Here is a 20,679-nt window from a genome sequence, read left to right on the forward strand (position 1 = left end):
CAATGTCTTAAAAGCATCCATTAGTACTTTTCCGCACTAGACATACTATACAGTAACACTAACAGATTGTTTTATTTTTTTATTAAATACTATATACACAATTATTAAAAATAAAGAAAAATATTAAAATATATTTATTTAAAGGCAATTAACTAATAAAACAGAGTCCAGTAGTGACTTACGGTCATGTACTGTACAGTAAATTGCACAATATATTGCAAGACTGCTCTATACAGATGCAGCCATTCAAAACGAGTGGGGTATGCTGCGGTACAACGTGGTGAGCATGTCACATCTAAATGCGTCATACTGCATCATACAGTATGCAAATTAGATTATGTTAATAGTATCCGGAATCACCTTGTAAAACTGCCAGGTGGAGCTAATAAAGCTTAACCTCTTATGTAAAGCATTTAAGCTGTCATCAGAAAACACCCAGTTTCGAATCCCAATTACTGCTGAGGGACAATCTTTATTCAATTAAAAATTTAAGTTGTATACTCTTTAGACTTTTAACTTTAAACTGTGTATTACAGCATGTTAATCATTATACATTAAAAAGTTGGTATATTTTATGAAAGCAAGATTGCTCAGTTGGACAAAAGTACACAACCTACCACCTTTATCATAAATATTTTAATTATGCAGAAATATTTTATACATCAAAGTCTTTACCGAAGATATTACTAATAGTATTAATAATGACCGACCTTGGATAAGCTGTAAACTCAAAGTATTTCCCTGGTCCACATTCTTTGTAACTGCCTTTGTTTCCAATCATACAAAGTAACTCTTGAGAATCTCAGATTCACCATGCCTTTCACATACTCATAAAAAATATTAATTTAGGAACATAAACATATTACTGTATGTAAACTGTACTGTATATGGTTGGTCTTGGTAGTTTAAAGAAAAAAATACACACCAGTATTCCATTTCTCCCTAAACATTTTAAGCATCAAACATGATGTCTTACATGTGGTTATTTCGGAAATGTTTTTACTTGCTCCTTCTGACCATATTACTGTACGTTTATATACTTTGTGAAAAATGATCATTCTAACCTTTTCTGTGAATAAGCTCGTTATCGGAGTAAATAAAAGCATACTTTTATAATTTGATTAATAGGAAATATAATATGGAATCGCATATCTAAAGTAATTAATAACAATATAATTATATGCATGTACTGTTGCACAAACAGTAGTATAAGACTTTCCATTCACGTGTACTTCTGTTTCACTCTTTAGTGCATAACTGTGTCTGTGGCGTGATGGTTTAAGTGACTGACTTCTAAGGCTAAGGTCAGGTGTTCAATTTGAGCTATCACCATGAGTTTTCTTTCAACAAATAAACATTTCTTTGAAAAACTAAAATAGCAAATATTATGGACACTATATTGACATTTTTGATATTACTAAATATGACAACACGTTTGAAGCTAAGTCATTTATTAATAACAATGAATAATTTCAAACTGCTACTGATATTATTACTGACAATAAATATTATCGACACTATATTGAATTTGTTGGTCTTCTAAATACCACAAAACGTTCAAAGTTAAATGAGTTAAGTGATTACCATTTTCCATGAATACTTGCGCTCGTTATCGCAGTAAAAGAAACTCAGACTTTTCAGAATCTAATTATTTAAGCAATAAGGCATGAGAGGCCGTGCTATATTGTGGATATAGTCACAGTTAAAAGGTGTTGTTAGGCCCGATGTGATGCAGGGGGCCAGCAACCCTTTTAACTGTGACTATATCCACGAAATAGTACAAACCTCGAGTGCCTTATTGCTTTTATAAAATGGTCCCCAAATATGCGATTGCTATATAGAATATAAATATAAATTTTAATTTTAAAAATGTAACACGAAAATTAAGCTGTTTACATTTCTCCACCTGTGAATATAGTCCCTCATTGCTACTCAACGCAGAAACACAGCCACAAGTAACTAAGTAGCAAAGAGAGGACATTAGCTAGTCAATATGATAAAGGAATAAATGACTTGTTGTTTGTTTATTTCTTTAGCATATTTATTTGAACATTTCCGTCGATCGTACAAGCACTGAAAAACTGTCCAATCCCTAGTGTATCTGGCATTTTCTTTTTCGCTGCGGGCGTGCTCCCACTGGTGCTGGTCCCAGTGCCTTCTAGGATATAACGCCAGCAATTTGTTGTTAAAATGTTGTTAAAAAGACAGCAGAAAAAGATACGTGTATCAGATACATGAGAATCCAAGCTTTTTTATCTACGCTTTCTTATCTACGCTAAGATGTAGTCTTTAAAATTTCTTTATCACACAGTAAAAAGTCAAAATTCCTGGATTTGCATTAATCATAGAATATGGCACGGCTTCCAAAGTGTGTCAGCCAATTAGATTTCAGGTCCGGAATTATCCATTTTATAATAGGGAATATAATATGGAATCACGTATCTAAAGAAATCAATAATTATACTAATTTAAGGATCTAAATATCTAAATATATGTATCTGTATAGCTGTTAGTATTACTGTATTCCACTTTCTTTGTAAACACATTTTATTAACACCCGAATCACAGCGGGTGAGAGACAGAAAAAAGTGGATTCTGTTTTTTGTTATGGTCTGTAGCTCAAATCCTGCTTAACTAAAAATTAGACACAAGAAGAGTATTATCGGACAATGTTGTGAGGCTCTGGCGGAATTATTCTGTAAACTGAAGAGTTATAGAGGAGACATGTTGTGTATCGCCTCTTTTTACACTTGTAAAAAAAACATTCCAATGTTAATGCAACACAGAAGATATTATTAATAATGTAGTGCTTTCAGGCTCGTGGTGCATTAGTTGTTAGTGAAAAGATTTAATCATTTAATCTCTTTACTGTGTACGTTTTAATCCGCTTAGTATTGAATATTTATATGGAATTTTACAACTAAAGGGAAATTTTAGTAGCTGAGCATAAAAAGAAAAGGAGCATAACGCATCTCATGGTCATCTCATGGTCTCACGATATTAATATAGAAACATAAACATATTATGTAAACTGTATATGGCTGGTACTGGTATTTTAAAGAAAAAATATACACCTGTATTCCACTTTCTCTCTAAACATTTAAGCATCAAAGTCTTACATGTAATTATTTTGGAAACATTTTTTAATGCTCCTTCTGACCATATTAAGTTTATATACTTTGTGAAAAGTGATAGTCTTTTAACCTTTTCTTTGAATTCGCTCATTATTGGCGTAAACAAAGCAACAGGTAATAAAATATGGAATCGCGTATACACTATACACTATACACTATGTTGAAATTTTTATATATTTCTAAATATCACGTCAGAGGCATTTATTAATAACAACGAATAATTTCAAGCTGCTACTACTATCGTTTTTGCTGATAATAAACATTATCGACACAATTATTGAATTTGTTGGTAATTCTAAATATCACAAAATGCATTTTAAAGACCTATACTTGTGAAAATAAAACTATCAGTGAGATAATTCTCTTTTTGTAAACCTCAGGTTTTTCACCCATGAGTAGTTACGCACTAACAAGAAACACTGTGGGACCACTGTGTACACATGTTCACAGCACGAGAAATACTGCTCAATATGGCTTCGTGTGATAACAACCATAGGAAGCAGAATAGCGCAGTCCCCAATTACCCAGACTGTAAGCACGGGAATAAAGCTTTGTTTGGTTTCTGATACCCTTTCTTTATTTCCTGTTTTCATTCAGCAGGAAAATTCATATTCTTTACTCAACAGCTTTTTATAAACAGCACCCAATGATGTTCAAATCACAGAAGACTGACACAGCTATATTCAGCTAGTGTGTATTGTCAGTTTAGGGTTTTGTACCATTCCAGTTTCTGTTGGGTTTGTACTTGCAAGAATAGCGATTCCAAACATTAAAAAACATATTTGCTTTATACTGTCCAACTAAGCAATATTGCTTTTATAAAATATACCGACTTTTTCATGTTTAATGTGTAAGATGCTGTAATACAGTTTAAAATGATTAAAAGTCTAAACAGTATCAACTTCTCTATATCTATATCTCTATTAATATAACTATCCAGTAGTATCAAATAAATACAGCTTTTTAGTATAGATTACACTTTTCTAAAAATTATTTTAAAAATAAAAACAATTATAATCTAATCTTTCAATGTTTGATCCCAAGAGGAGGTACAATACGCTCCTGCTTTGTTAACTGATGGTATGAAAAATAAATCTAAATGGTGAGAAAGCTATGCTTAAAGTTAATTAAAATACTTAGAAGACAAAGATAACGATTTACATTGCATTCTCAGATTGTGAATCAATAAAGGTATTTAAACATGCATTTGTGATTTGACATGTTCTTTGTAACTACACTGCTGTCAATATTGTAGCAATAGACAAAATGAAACACTTTGAGTTCGTAATGTAGGGATTTCTATACGTCTTTATCTAGTGGTTTCATTAGTGACAAAAGCTAAACCGACCTGCCTGCCACACACACGTTTCAGGACGGTGATGTCACTGCCTTTCATATGAATCCTTTCATATGGAAACAGTTTTACAATGTGCTTAAGAATCTTAGGAAGATCACAAAACAAGCCTGTTAGCCTGGTTTTTGCCTAAAAAAATCACTCCCGAGAAAGTGAAGTAAGCATAAACTAGCAAAGGTAATTCAGGCTTTATGAACTCTCTAATAATTAATAACCCTAATTAATCGAATCCCAGGTGTGAGTTCATAAAGCCTGAATTACGTACTATGCCTATGTTTGCGAAATACCTGATCATCTACTCGAAAGATTTCAGTGCTTTGTGTATATTCTAATCGCAGTGGGGGCAGGGCATGTGGTGACAGGTTTAGGCTGAAATTGCATTGGGGATCTGTATTCTTCACACCTGAAACATTATTCTCTGAAAGCGTTTTCTTCCCAGTTTAACTAATCTTTTGCCACCTACGCATGCTTAAACAGCTCCCTAGGTAAATTATCATACTTGACTGAGAAAGCTTTAGAGAACTTAACATTTTTATTATCAACAAATTGTAAATACGACGTTTACATTGGCGTTTTTTTCACTTGAGTGTATGGAGGAGTATCAGCTGTCAATGAGAGCAGACCCCCCCTCCTCCCTTCTTAGGCTGGGCAAAGGTGGCTGTCTGGCTAAGGATCTGGACCTGTGACTGGAAGGTTGCTGGTTCAAATCCTGCAGCTGCCAGAGGAATCCTACTCTGTTGGGTCCCTGAGCAAGGCCCTTAACCCTAACTGCTCTAGGGGTCCTGTACAGGCCCTGTGCTCTGACCCCAAGCTTCTCTCCCTGTATGTGCTAAGGTATGTGAGAAGATGAATTCCTAATGCAAGAAATTGTATAGGGCTAATAAAGAATCATTATCAAATTATTTATTTTTTCCATTTTTAAAAAAGAAATAAAAAAATTAGATATAATGATGTGTTCCCACTTAACTTAGACACTGTATGACTTAAAAAGCTACTGTATAAAAGCAAGTTTCGATAGTTAATAACCACTTTTTATGCACGAAAAACGGGTGATTTTTCTTCCTCGTCATCAGATATTTTTTGGAAAAATGTATTTTATGTGTTGTAAAAAACTGACTTGCTTTCACAAAATATATTTACAAATCCTTTCGCCTGGCAACCTACCTGAATGCCCAACTATCTGAGAAGCCCTCCGTGACTACGCTCGTTATCAGAGTAAACAAAAGGATACTTTTAGAATTTGATTTATAGGGAATGTAATATATATAATATAATATATAATATATTGTAGTATTTTCAGGTTCGGCGAGGACGGGCACAGTGATTCAGACACTACTTCTCGTGTCTAATCTTTAGTTTAGCAGAATTTGCACAATAAGCACATTGTCTAATGGGGATGACATTACCCACGTCTATTATCACTGTACAACACTTGAGTCGGAGTGTCTGTTAATAAAACAGAGCGTCTTGCAATACATTTACTGCAATACATTTACTTTGGTGGGTAGCCACATCAGCCTGCGTAGTCCTCAAAGGAGCAAGTAATAGGTTTATTCCATGCTGAAAAAAGAAGAGAGAAAACGTAACGTTTCAGCTGTGAATCCTTCTTCAGGTGTGAAGGTCTTCAGCTCAAAATGAAACACTTGGAGTTTGTAATGTAGGGCGCTCTGAATGAGTTCAACTTTGATGCAGGAAAAATGTATTTCCCAGAAGCTATACGGATTCTCTCCGATGCAGTGCATATAAAAATATATCTCTGATGCTGTTCCTAAATTAATACCGTTTATGACCATCAGACACTTTATGCTCATTTTCTTTTTTCAATGGATTGAACAGGGAGAGGCATTTCATGATGTACTTTTCAATGATGAAACAACAGTGGCTCTGGAACAGTTTTCAACCATGTCGTTTTATAAAAAGGGGAAATATGTGAAGCAAAACCCAAAACATCCACTGAAGGTTCACGTCTGGGGGAGTATATCTAGAAGACGTCTGGGACTACTTCTTATTTTCGAAGGCATAATGGATCGTGATTTCTTTGAGGAAGTCGTGGTCAAACAGCAATGTAACCACTAAATAAAGACATAAATATAGAAATCCCTATGTTACAAACTGTATATGGCTGGTATTGGAATTTTAAAGAAGAAATACACACCAGTATTCCACTTTCTCCCTAAACATTTTAAGGATCAAAGTCTTACATGTGGTTATTTCGGAAACATTTTTACGTGCTCCTTCTGACCACATTAAGTTTATATTAAGTTTAAGTTCCTGCGGGCACTTTTCCTGTCCGTGGGGGGAAGGGGGACTGTCTTTCATTAGAAGGTTAGCCTATTCTACTCTGAGAATGTAGAGGGGGAGGAAAAGTGCCTGCGGTCATTTAATTAGTATTAAAATCCACACTGATTTCCTTGCGACAATATGGACATAAGAATATTTGTGCATGGTAAAAAAAATGGCATAAAAACGACAAAGTGAAGACTTTGAAAACATTTACAATATACTTTATACACAAAGCAAGTGTTCTCACAACTCTAGGAGGTTTCGTGAAAATGCTACAGGGGTGCCAAAATCCTTTTATGAACTTCAGTCTAACTACCCTGGTTTGCATTGTCAGATTATGAATCAAAAAAGGCATTTAATTAAACATGTGTTTGCGATTTTAATCAAAATGGGGTCAGACCATTAGACATGCAATACACTTTGTCGTGATCATCTTAGAATCTTTGTGTAAGCTTTAATTTTTCTTAACTTTTTAATTATACACTTTAAACAGTTTAATTTTGTAAACGTAGCACACATTCCGTACAGATACAGTACAATCACATTATCCTGTCTTCCCGTGGTGTAAAACGAATTAGCAGGTGATTGAGATAACAATGCATCGCCCACTGAGTGGAATGTTCTCATTTACAAGTGTAAAAAGAGGTGATACGTGTCTCCTCTATAGCTCGTCAGTTTACAGAGAAATGCTGCCAGACCCTCACAACATTGTCCAATAATGCTGTAGCGCATTCGCCTGGCGCTGATGCCGAAGAGTGCCTGGCTGGGCTATGCGGCGAGTGGCAGGAGGGGAGTAGTAGTGTTCAAGGTGGGGACGAGGAAAGCCGCTGACCAGTGCAGGGAACCCACTGCAAAACGGGCGTACAGTGTGATGAGATCGCTCGCATTCTTGTAAATAGTTCTGTGGTTTCGCACCCCTGTTATACTTGTATCCAGTTGCCATCCTATCCCTGTGTAGCTACCCGAATAGATCCCAGTTTGTTGCAGTCTCTCGTTTCACTCTGGCGCTTGCTCGTTCAACACTTGAGTCGGAGTGTCAATAAAACAGAGCGCCTTGCAATACATTTACTGCAATGCATTTACTTTGATGGGTAGCCGCGTCAGCCTGCATAGTCTGCAAAGGGACAAGTAATAGGTTTATTCCATGCTGTAAAGAGAAGAAAGGAAATGCAACGTTTCGGCTGTGAGTCCTTCTTCAGGTGTGAGGGTCTTCAGCTCCAAATGAAACGCTTGCAGTTTGTAATTTAGGGTGCTCTGAATGAGTTAAACTTTGATGCAGGAAAACTATGAGTCCTAAATTGTTTGGAGCAGTGAGGCGGCACAGGTATGCCAAGCTCCTTCCTGTATACAAATCCTGTCACAGACAGAAAAGGCCTGAGCTGGAAGAACAGGTGCAATCTGTCAGGGTTTGGCTATTTACTTTAATGTGTGTTGCCTTCAAATCTAAATGAATTAGTGCTCTAAAGCAGTACTATTAACAGTTTGTCCCTAAATCACTTAAAAGCTTGAACATTCTTACACTTTACTAAGTTTTCTGTATGTGGCCTTCAAGCAAGTATTTGACGTGGAATCCTCTTTTTTTTAAAAAGTAGATTTACTAATTTTAAACTCACTTAAGTTATGAGCACCACCTTGTGGCCATTGTTGTGTCCTGGAAGCCAGCAGGGTCTCTGGACTCTCAGGGTTCTGTGAGATCTGGAGGCTCTTTTTTTTCTCTGGATTTCTTTAGAACTCATTTACACAAATTGCACCTGTGCTAATGACACACCTGTTTAAATATCAAATAAGTAGTTTAACAAAGGAATGTGTTTTAAACCTCTATCTCTTACAGATCACACACTGAAGCAACTCTCTACTCGAACATTTATTATTTCTGACTGGGATACTGAACCCACAATCCCTGGGATACTGCCTGGGATACTGAACCCACAAAACTGTAGCTGACTATGCCACCTAGCAATTCAAGGTACCTCATACTCACACCTTATCCCCACACAGGCTGTCAGATCTCCCAGAGTCAACACAGACAGCACAGGATTGAATACAGGATATTTATTCTTCAAACTCCCTCTCAATTACTCGAGAGTGAGCATAGCTCACTACTCTGTACAGCAAGTAAGGCTCTGAATAAAGTCAACAAGACACTGGTGAGTAAATCAGCTCTCAGGAACAGGCTGAAGCATGAGTGCATCACAAGGATGAAGGTGATGTCCACTGTTCTGGATGATTGTGTCCACTGGTGATTCTTTGTTAAGACGTTTAGTCTGAACAGCAGATGATGATGTGTTGGACACGGACAGATAGATTTTTCAGTTGGTCATCCTCTTGGAGAGGTACAGTATCAGAGACCAGGTTGTTGTTTTTTTCAGCACAGGGGTATTCAAATAATTGCTATGTCACCAGAGAAGTGCATTTAAAACTCTTCAGGAAATATATTTCACACTGTAATATCGATACAACATTTCAAGTTTATGTTGCATTTGTACTATGTATTACTGATTTCCTAATTAACCCAACAGTGTTCAGTTCACCTGTAGCAGCTCAGTGGCTGTTATCAACCTCAGTCCTCTGTGGTTCCTGTTGATGAAAAAGAGCAGCTCCTGTTTTGTGTCACTGTGTTACGAGATGCTACTCTGCTGACAGTAATAATCTCCTGCATCTTCAGCCTGGACTCCGGTGATGGACAGTGTAAAGGCTGTTCCAGACCCACTGCCAGTCAATCGATTCAGAACCCCAGAATAATGGTTTGTTGTGTAATAAACCAGGAGCTGTGGAGCCTGATCAGGTTTCTTCAGGTACCAGTGCAAGAAGTCGATACTGCCAATAGTAAGAGGGCTGCTGGTTGTACAGCTGATAGAGACAGTTTCTCTTGGGTGAACAGTCTGAGCTGGAGACTGAGTCAGAACAATCTGCCCACTGGACTCTGGAGGTGAAATAATAACAATAATGAATTAATTATTTCTGTACACAGTCGTGTAGTGAATTGCCTGAAAAAGCACATTTCATAAATTTCTACTTATTTCATTATTTAAATTGACCAATTATGATTAAGATATATGTTAGTATTAAAATAGTAGAACTAAAGTCAAACAATGTTAGATAGATTTTTTGTGTCAATACTTCATTGATCAAATTGCGACAGTGTCTCCAGCAGTAGAATCAATGGCATCTGTCTCAATCGTAAGCCTCTCCTCTTAAGGGCGATCCAGCTCTGTCTTGTTTCTGTTCATTGAACCTGCCTCCTGTTCCAGACACTCCTACCATTCTGGGCTCAGCTTTGGAGGATGGATGCCCGGAAGCCCACCAACCAGAGAGTCCAGGAGTGGCCCGATGACATAGGCTTCTTCCAGCCCCGATCCTAGTCTCTTTCCCCGTGTTTGTTGCACTCCCTTCCAGATTCTATCGTCTGCATTGGGTCCTGAAAAATGCTTCATGACAACATCATTGTCCTGTGTGTGTCAGTGACCCTGACAGGGCTGAACAGTGACTCATCCACACTGTGAGTCTCAACTAAACACAACAGTGTGCAAATTATCTCAGTTAATGTCACATGCTGTTAGAATAGAACAAGATCCAAACTGAACTTCATCAGAAACAATGGATTACCTTTTCAGGAAAACATGAGTGTGCAAAAAAGAGACACTTTACATTGGCAGCACATGCTTCAGTGCTCTGGGAGTGTTTAAAGCCCTGTGAGTTTAACACTTCATGACTGAGAGCTGCCCTTCATGGCAACAGAACCCACAGCAACAATGACTTTCATCACCATCTTCATCTGGACTCTCCTCATATACACTCAAGGTAAGATATTATTTAATAGTTTTTTGAGGGAAATACAAATTTAGTACTGTATAATGCATTGTACCTTTTGAAAATATAATGCTGGTAATGAAAACAAAAGAAAATATATATTTTTATTTTCAGAATCCAGTGGACAGGTTACTGTGACTCAGACTCCATCAATGAGATCATTTCTCCAAGGACAGACAGTCACTGTGAGCTGTAAGACCAGTCCTGCAGTGTATAATAACTACAACCTAGCCTGGTACCAACAGACACCTGGAGAAGCTCCTAAACTCCTGATCTATACAGCAACTACCCATCAAACTGGGATCCCAGGTCGTTTCAGTGGCAGTGGATCTGGGACTGACTTCACTCTGACCATCACAGGAGTCCAGGCTGAAGATGCAGGAGATTATTACTGTCAGAGTTACCACTACATCAACAGTAAAGCTCTGTCCACACAGTGTTACACAGCCATACAAAAACCTCCCTCAGCAGGGCTGCACAGCTGCAGCTGAGACCTACAGTACTGGAGGTGCACTTACATGTTTGTTAGTACTATAAGAGACCTTTTCACAAAGTTACAGTATTCAAAGAACTGAGATTAAATTATTTATCATTTGAATCATTTTGACTGTGCGGCAGGAGAGAGAGATATTGACTGTGGACTGTGGGAGGAGACCAGTGCATCTGGATGAAACCCACCAAACACAGGGAGAACATGCAAACTCCACACAGTTAGCATCCAGGGAATTGAATCCAGGGCCCCAGCGCTGCCAGGCAGCAATGCTGTAACTCAGGAAATCATTCCTACAAACTGTGTTTTTAATCACACTGCTCACAGAATGACACGTGAGCTCAATACCACACTGTAGTGGTTTTTTTAAGAAAAAAACATTTTGAAAAACCCTATTTTTATATATTTTTTTAAAGTCTTTATCCTTCTCTGTTTATAGTTGAACACTTTAAAGATACATTGTAAGTGTAAGAGTATATCTCCTGATACTAATGAAACACCACTGGCCTGTTTTAGAGATAGTTGTATTAGGATAGTTTTTATTTCTTAAACTTTAGAAGAAACTAAAGAAATCTGCAGTTTTATCAGCTCAGGAACACTGTAGTGTCTGGGTCTGGCTGTTAGTACAATGTACCAGTTTTCTCTGCTGACCTCGCGGGGGCGCTGTGGAGCTGGCAGTTCTATCAGTCAGCTGGCTGCCATAGTAATGCAGTCAGACAGGAAGCAGGCTTCACCTGTGGATCAGCACATTCTCCCCGTCTCCTGGTGAACGAGGCTGTTTAAGTTCAGAGTGAGCTCTCCTCTGGGCTGTGGTATAGAGCTTCATCTCTGAGCCACTGCCTTGTTACTGGCTGTATCTGAGTTTCTCCTTGGACTATCGACCAAATTTGTCTCAATTTGAGCTTTGCACTTTCCTTGAGTTTCACTCGGCTGTGTACCTGAACTGCTTCTCAAGACCTTGACTTTCAGATATTTTCTTGTTCCTTTGATGTGTCTCTCCAGCTCCAAGCTGCGATTGTCTCCTAACTTCAGTTCTGGACTGTTTGCTGCTCCTGCCTGCTGCTCACCAGCTGACATGTTCCAGCTCTAGGGTTCATCTTATGACCTACAGACCACTGTTACAGTTCCATCTTTAACAGCCTCATTGATCCCATGGGTCTTGTTTTTCTGTGCCTGGATTCCATGTCATAGTTATGGGACCCTCATATAAATCAAATTTAACCCCCCTCTCTCCTTGCACAAGGAAGAGACCCTGCAGAGCATCCACTATGAGAGCTGGACTGAACTCTTCCTGCTCTTCAAGGAGGAGTTCTGGGAGAAGGAAGGGATCCATAGGGGCAAGTCCATCACGGATCGCCCGTCGATCTTTTTCTACTACGTTAGCGAAACGCTTGAGAGCGGGGTCAGGCTGGTCTGGTGTCTCACACCTGGTTGTACGAGTCCCTGTTCTTCCTGGGGAGGAGTGACGAGGCTTGCCAGGAGGCGGCACTGAGCGACCTGGCTGCCATCCACAGCAAGGGCATCAACGCTCTGTACGAAGGCGGGCTGGTGAAGTAGTGGAGCCTGGATGAGTCCAGCCTGGGTGCCTTTGTGCTCTTCACACCCTTCCAGCTGATGGATTATCACCAGGACCTGCTCGTGCCCTTTCATAGTCTGCTTATTGGGGGAACACACCGCCCTGCTCCACGCGGGGATTGAGATGTTCAGGAAATCTGCTGTGAGGGCGGCCCGGCATGTGAACGACAAAGCATCTCCAGAGATCAGAGTCTCACTGAGAGTCATTCTCACATTTCCCTGGACATGAAAATAAATCCAGAGCAGTGGCTGCCAGCCCTGGGGCTGCAGGAACACAGTCTGCTGGTTTTCATTCCAGCTGAGCTCTGCTCCTCCAGTGCATTTTCATAACTTCATTGATATTCTTGCTTGTTTACACTTCAGTTGTGCAGCGTCGGCACACAGATCTTTACACGACCTGTTTTTAATTTGTCAGCTTTTCATTCTGATTGAACAGCTCCTACTAGTTGGTCAATTGAAGATGAATAGTTAGGTGGGAGTGATGTGGTATCGGACACGCCCACAGTGGTAGTGACACGTTATGAACCACTTTGGAGACAGACAAGGTATCAGACACACCCAGAGAGGTTTTTCCTTCAACAGATCCAATTGGTTGCATTTCAGGCATCAGAGTGAAACTCCAAAACATGTACAGATCTGAAATCTATTACAAATTCGATGATCTCCAGTATGTATAATTTTTAATATGATTGTATTTAGTAAGAAACCAGGATGATACTCTATTTTCCTGCCAGGACCCACAAAGAGCCTGTTCTGTACTGGATTTGAGGTGCTTCAAGGGGATTGTAGTGTTTGGAAAATGGAAAATTAGATGGAAAATTATATTGGTTTAGAAAAGTACTGTACATTCAGTGTACTGTTTCACAGTTTTCGCAATTTCTTTTCACAGAAAAGTAAAATCACTTTGGTGCAACCAGAGGGCAAACTCTCCCAGAGTCAATTCCTGAAGTCAAAGATGTTCTGTTCAATGTGCTGCTCTCCAGCCCAACATACTGTACAAAGTGCAGGAATTGAGGAGGGAGTTAATCATCGATGTCACTGAACATTAAGAAGAAGTTAACTGATGTCTTATAATAGCAACTTACATTTTAAGCTTTAATCCTACAGTCCTGCTACAGTATGTCTGAACACACAGAGCCATATGCTGCTTTAACCAAACTCACCACACTCCACTCCATTCCAGCTATGTTGAATGGAATAAGGGCTCAGCTGATTGTGTCTCATCCTCTGCTCCTTATAGGCATACCTTAAAGAACCCACTTAAAACATGCTGGTCACAGTTAACCATTTGGATACAGCCTCAAGGAAGATAGGTGGGATAAACTTGATTTGTCCCAGCTACAACCCTTAACTGAATAAAGGTTTGTCTGGATATTCAGAATGCTGACAAAAAGAGTCCAACTGCCTCAGTTTCATCAATCAAAAATTAACAATTGGTTTGCGAAATATACTGTAAGATTTCATGTGTTGTAGGAAGAATATCTCGGGCAGAATTCTTTACTTTAGTGACTCACTGTCTGGGTCTTATAGTATGTCTTGGAGAAAAGTCCTGATCTGGACTGTTGGTCACGTGGTTGGGAAAGTCCAATTTGTCAAGTTAGTCAGAGATAGAAGTGTAGCCAGTGAGTTTACCAATGAAATGAGTTGGTGGCTATATTTTAAGGTACGAAATCACAGCTGAGGACTGATTAGGATGTTATCAGGTCCATCAGTGAATGATCATGCTGAGGTTGTCTGAATGTCTTGGGCAGAAGGGCAATAGCAAACTGATGGGAGCCAGGCTGCACCAAATATCATAGGGTATTTCAGAATGAATAGTAATAGCATTGAACTAGCTGAGACTTTTTTTTTCTCCGCAGGCAGTATGTGCACAGCTTCTTGTTCAGCTGCTGTGCTTCCTACTGCAGTTTCCATTCTTATTCACTGAGCAACCAGACAGCTCCTGCTCAGCAGCTCCATTGTCTGTCTTACCCCATAGTGTCTCTGCTCTGCCACCTGCCCTTCCCCTCAACTATCAGCCTGCTTTCTGCACAGTATCAGCCTGTTTTCCACATCTCTCAGCTGGAGCTCCCTACACTTACCTTGCTGACACCCTGGGAAACTCCTGCACCTGCATTCCCACCTGACGGCTCATCCTGCTACCAATCTCCAGGACCTAGATTGTAACTAAACATATTGCATACCTACAGGCTCTATGGACTTGAGTAGAATCCATATTGCTTACAACCCATAAATCTGGGGTTCTTGATGCGATTCAATGGCAGTGGGTCTGGAACAGCCTTTACACTGACAATAACTGAGTCCAGGCTGAAAATGTAGAAGATTATTACTGTGGGAAGATTGGATTCTACTCTATCCTGCAGAGATGCTGACTCATTAAAAAAGAGGCACATGTGTATAAAGATTCTGTCAGGAAACAGTTCTTTCCGGTCCCTATGCAGAGGACACGATCCGAAAGGTGAAGAAACAATAGGGAAAAATATCATGCAGGAGTCGGTCAGGAGACAGGGGGGCGTGTCCAAGGTGAGCAGGTGTCCAGGGGAAGTGAGTCCGGGGCTAACAATCCAAGCATAAATCCAAAAGGGGAATCCAAAACGGGAGGCGAAGTCCAAGACCAGGGTATCCATCCCAAAGAAACTAAAAACCAGAACCGGGTAGGGACCGGCGGGACAGGGAATCAGGAACAGGAAACTAAAACCATAACGGAGCCAGACGCAGCAGGACCCCGGGCTCTCACGAAACGGGATTCAATGAGAAGCCCCGAGCAATCGCCTGCGTCTGGCTTTAAAGGTGGAACTAAAGAGGGGCTGGAATAAGAAACAGGTGTGGGGAATGGGATGGAACGAGGAAGGGCTGGAGCGTCCTTAAGAGGAGGAGTAACGATCGTGACAGTACCCCCCTCCTTTCCAGTGCGGCTCCGAAGCCCTAAACAAAACAAAAAATAAATCGGATGGAGTCCATGTTGCCAATGTGCCGTCCGCGGGGCCCGAGTGTTGGCTTCTCATTCTGTCAGGAAACAGTTTTTTCTGATCCCTATGCGGACGACACGATCCGAAAGGTGAAGAAACAATAGGGAAAAATATCATGCAGGAGTCGGTCAGGAGAAAGGGTATCCATCCAAAGAAACTAAAAACCAGAACCGGGTCGGGATCGGCGGGACAGGGAATCAGGAACAGGAAACTAAAACCATAACGGAGCCAGATGCAGCAGGACCCCGGGCTCTCACGAAACGGGATTCAATGAGAAGCCCTGAGCAATCGCCTGCGTCTGGCTTTAAAGGTGGAACTAAAGAGGGGCTGGAATAAGAAACAGGTGTGGGGAATGGGACGGAACGAGGAAGGGCTGGAGCACCCTTAAGAGGAGGAGTAACGATCGTGACAGATTCAGAATTAAGATTAAATGAGAGAAACAGAAGAAAGCATTTTAAAAAAAAGATTGGGTATAAAGTGTGGTTAGGGTCAGATAGTGTGAATTGTGTAGATATCTCTACGGACTAGAGTAGAATCCATATTTCATGCAGCCCATCTGTCCAGGCTGTTATCTCAGCTCAGGCCTTTTCTCTCTGTGACAGTATTTGCATACAGGAAGGAACTTTGCATACCTGTGCCGCCTCACTGCTCCAAACACTTTAAGACTCACAGTGTGGATCAGTCACTGTTCAGCCCTTTCAGAGCCACTGACACACACAGGACAATGATGCCTCTGATTATACTACTGGGGACACTGGGGCTCTTTGCTCAAGGTGAGGATTAAAGAAAATACTTCTCTAATTTTATTATATGTATATTATTAACATTAATTTTACAACATTAACCTTTAAATGTTAAAGTTTAAAGAACTTGTTAAATTTAGAATAAATCTAAAACTTCAACAGAAGTGTAGCAAATGTATTTTCAGAGGCAAATATATTTACAAATCTGTAAAAAGTGTGCATTATAATTAATTATTGGCTAGGTGTTGACTTTAGTATATTTTATGGTTTGTGGAGTATATAGCTGTTAGCATATTATGTAAACAAGCTTTACAGAAAAGAGTAAAATAGCTAAAAGAAATTAAATCCCTGTGTTTTGTCTTGTTTACAGAATCCAGTGGACAGGTTACTGTGACTCAGACTCCAGCAGTGAAATATATTCTCCCTGGACCAACAGTCACTGTGAGCTGTAAGACCAGTCCTGCAGTGTATGTTTATAACTCTAAGCACTGCCTACACTGGTACCAACAGAAAGCTGGAGAAGCTCCTAAACTATTGATCTATTACGCAACTACCCGTCAGACTGGGATCCCAGCGCGTTTCAGTGGCAGTGGATCTGGGACTGATTTCACTCTGACCATCACAGGAGTCCAGGCTGAAGATGCAGCAGATTATTACTGTCAGAGTTACCACTACATCAACAGTAAAGCTCTGTCCACACAGTGTTACACAGCTGTACAAAAACCTCTCTCAGCAGGACTGCACAGCGACTGCACTGCTGCAGCTGGGACCTCCTGCAGGTGCACTTACAAGTTTATTACACTACTGTAAGAGATCATTTAACACCGTCACATTATTCAAAGAACTGTAATTATTCTATTTCTCATTTAAATCAATTTAAGAGTGAAGCTGTGAGGCAGACAGATACACAAACACAAACACTCACACACTCACACCAAGGTCCATATTCCAAACAGCGGGGGCGCTGTGGAGTTGGCTAGTTTTACCAGTCTGGCCGGTTGCTGTGGAAACGCAGTCAGACAGGTAGCTGGGTTCATCTTTGAATAACCACGTCTTGCTGAACTTTAGTCTTTAAAAACAAAGTTTGTACACCGTTTCCTGGTTCTGGCCCAAGGTAGACAGGTGAGAGAACTTGGTTTGTCCCAGCTACAACTTATTTTTGAATATATTCGGACATGCAACATGTTGACATAAGCAGGAGTCCAACTGTCTTAGACAGCAAACATAGACAGCAAAAATAACAGTTGGTTCATGAACACAAGATTTCTTCTGTTGCAGAAAGAATATCTTGGACACAATTCTGTACATCACAGCTGATGATTGGCTGAGATGCTGTCAGGTTAAGTTCTGGTACCACCCTACTGATCTCCCACTGGTGGATCTTCTTTTGGGTGATGACCAGTGACCTTGGACCTTATGATCCTGACCAGATTGCTCTCTGCTAGACATTCAGCCACCTTTGGCAAACATCCATCATGGAGAGTACTGGGTCATCACTGTCCTGAGAAAGACAAACTCATCTCCCTCACTTCCCCACACACAAAAAGCACCAGGTCACTCTGTGGCTGAGATCACAGCATGAGAGCCATATGGAGCTAAAGACAGAGGCCTCTTCAGCTACATTCCTGTGCCCTTTCTGCTTGCTCAAGGCACACAAAGATTATTAGAAAAGTGTTAGAATGCTTCTGGTACTCCTCTTTCAATGTAGAAAGAACATGATGATCAACATGAGACAAATTAAACAGGTATTACGATAAAAATTAAAATATTAAAATCATCAGACTGTGCTGTCAGAAACATTGTTTGAGGAGATTACAATGTAAGATGGACCTTTTATTAAAAATAATTACTATGACTTCAGATGCGAGACACTGGTATTTATAGAATATCTGGTGAGTGGAAGGGTATTCAGAAACTAGTATTTTGTAGCAAAAACAAAAACAAAAATAAAAAGTTAATAAAAGTTTGGTAGTAAGGGATTTTCCAATAGAATCTGCTAATTAACTGTCAGAAAAATATTATTTAACTGCTTGAGAATGACATAATCTACAAGGTTGACAACAACACTTTATAGCTGATATATATATTATGAGATATGATCTAATTAGAGTTAATGTATGTGATATATATTAACTCTGATGTTATTACGTCTTATCTTGGTAGTCCTGAGTGAATGATCAAACTTTTCTATCAGCAGATCATTTCACAAATATATTCTATTAAGACTGATAGTTTATTATACATGTTTTTGGTGTTGCATCAATAAGTTGTACACCATGTATGTTATGCTGCAGCCACTATTAAGCCCTGCAGTGAAATGACAGGTTGAGCCCCAAGCGCAGGACTGCAGGGATCTTTGGGAGATCAGAGAGATGAGATGGAGGTGAGGCAGAGAGCAGGAAGCAGAGAGCAAGAGATGAGTGGGCTGACTGGGCTGGGAGAGAGTGAAGGCTGCAGTCTGCAGACTGGAAACTGTCTGTGGATAAGGTGGGGAGACCAGTGGAAGAGGAGCTGTGTGGAAAGTAGACAGCAGGGTCACTGGGGAGAGATTGGCGAGAATAAACAGACAGAGGAATAGCAGGTTCTGTAGCAAGGCCAGTGGAGGACTGGAATCCCCAAGTGCTGGCAAGAGGACCTCCAGGGGAAGGTGAGTCTCTGCTGGATCAATGCTTTCAGAATGTTTAAAGAAAAAGCTTGTTTTTAATTAGAGATAGGCCTGCCTTAAATACCCCACTTAGAACATTCTGGTCACAGTTGTCTGTCTGGGTACGGCCACAAGGAAGACAGGTGGGATAAACTTGGTTTGCCCCAGCTAAAGTGCTTAACTGAATGTGTTTAGATATTCTGAATGCAACTATATTCAGAGTCCAACTTTCACAGTTCCAATGATCAGTTAAAATTAACAATTGGTTCATGAAAAAGAAGATTTAGTTTGTTGCAGTAAGAATTTATTGGGCAGAATTCAGTTCTTCACCGACTCACTCTTTGGGTCTGGCATGTTGGAAAAAAGGTAAACCCTGATTTGGACTGCTTTGCAGTCACCTGGTGGGTAAAGTCAGAATTGCCAAGTTAGTTGGAGAGAGAAGAGGAGCCAGTGAGTTTACCAATGAAATGAGCTGGGTGCTAACTGTTAAGATACAAAATCACAGCTGAGGATTGATTAGGATGTTATCAGGTCCATCACTGAATGATCATGCTGAGGGTGTCTTGGGCAGAAGGGCAATAGCAAACTGAGGGGAGCCAGGATGTAATAGAGCTCTAATGTCAGAGTACTGATCTAGCGGTATATGCACTACATATTATATGCACATAACAACAGACCCAACCCTTGCAGATTGCACCTGTTCTCCCATATCAGCTTTTCTAACTGTCTGTGATAGGATTTGCTTACAGGAAGGAGCTTTGCATACCTGTGCCACCTCAATGCTCCAAACACTTTAAGACTCACAGTGTGGATCAGTCACTGTTCAGCCCTTTCAGAGTCACTGACACACACAGGACAATGATGCCACTGATTCTACTGCTGGGGACACTGGGGCTCTTTGCTCAAGGTCAGGATTAAAGAAAATACTTCTCTAATTTTATTATATTTATTTTATTAACATTAATTTACCTTTAAAAGTTAAATTTTAAAGATTGAATACATTTAGAATAAGTAAAAAATATTAACAATATTTTTAACATTAATTTCCCAATATTAAGCTAATATTAACCTCAGTTTTAAAGATCTTAGAATAAAATTAGAACAAACCTCAAATTTAAAGAACATCAATAGAAATGTAGCAAATGTATTTTCTAGGGCAAATATATATAATACAAATGTTTGTAAAAAGTATTGGTTCTCTATTTTTATTTTATTAACATTAATTTTACAATATTAACTAAAGTGTGAAAGAATAAATTTAGAATAAATCTACAATTTAAAGAACTTCAATAGAAATGTTACCAATGTGTATATAATAATATATACACATATATTATTATATTATTATTACCAATGTGTATATAATAATAATAATTGCTTACACTTATGTAGCACTTTTCTAGACACTCCACTCAAAGCGCTTTACAGGTAATGGGGACTCCCCTCCACCACCACCAGTGTGCAACTGCACCTGGATGACGCGATGGCAGCCATAGTGAGCCAGAACACTTACCACACATCAGCTATTAGTGGGGAGGAGAGCAGAGTAAATTTAGCCAATTCGGGGATTATTAGGAAGCCATGACTGGTAAGGGCCGATGGGAAATTTAGCCAGGACCCCTACTCTTTGAGAAACGCCCTGGGATTTTTAATGACCACAGAGAGTCAGGACCTCAG

Source organism: Lepisosteus platostomus, chromosome 16 (genome assembly GCF_059453375.1).
Source record: "Lepisosteus platostomus isolate fLepPlt1 chromosome 16, fLepPlt1.hap1, whole genome shotgun sequence".
NCBI lineage: Eukaryota > Metazoa > Chordata > Actinopteri > Semionotiformes > Lepisosteidae > Lepisosteus > Lepisosteus platostomus.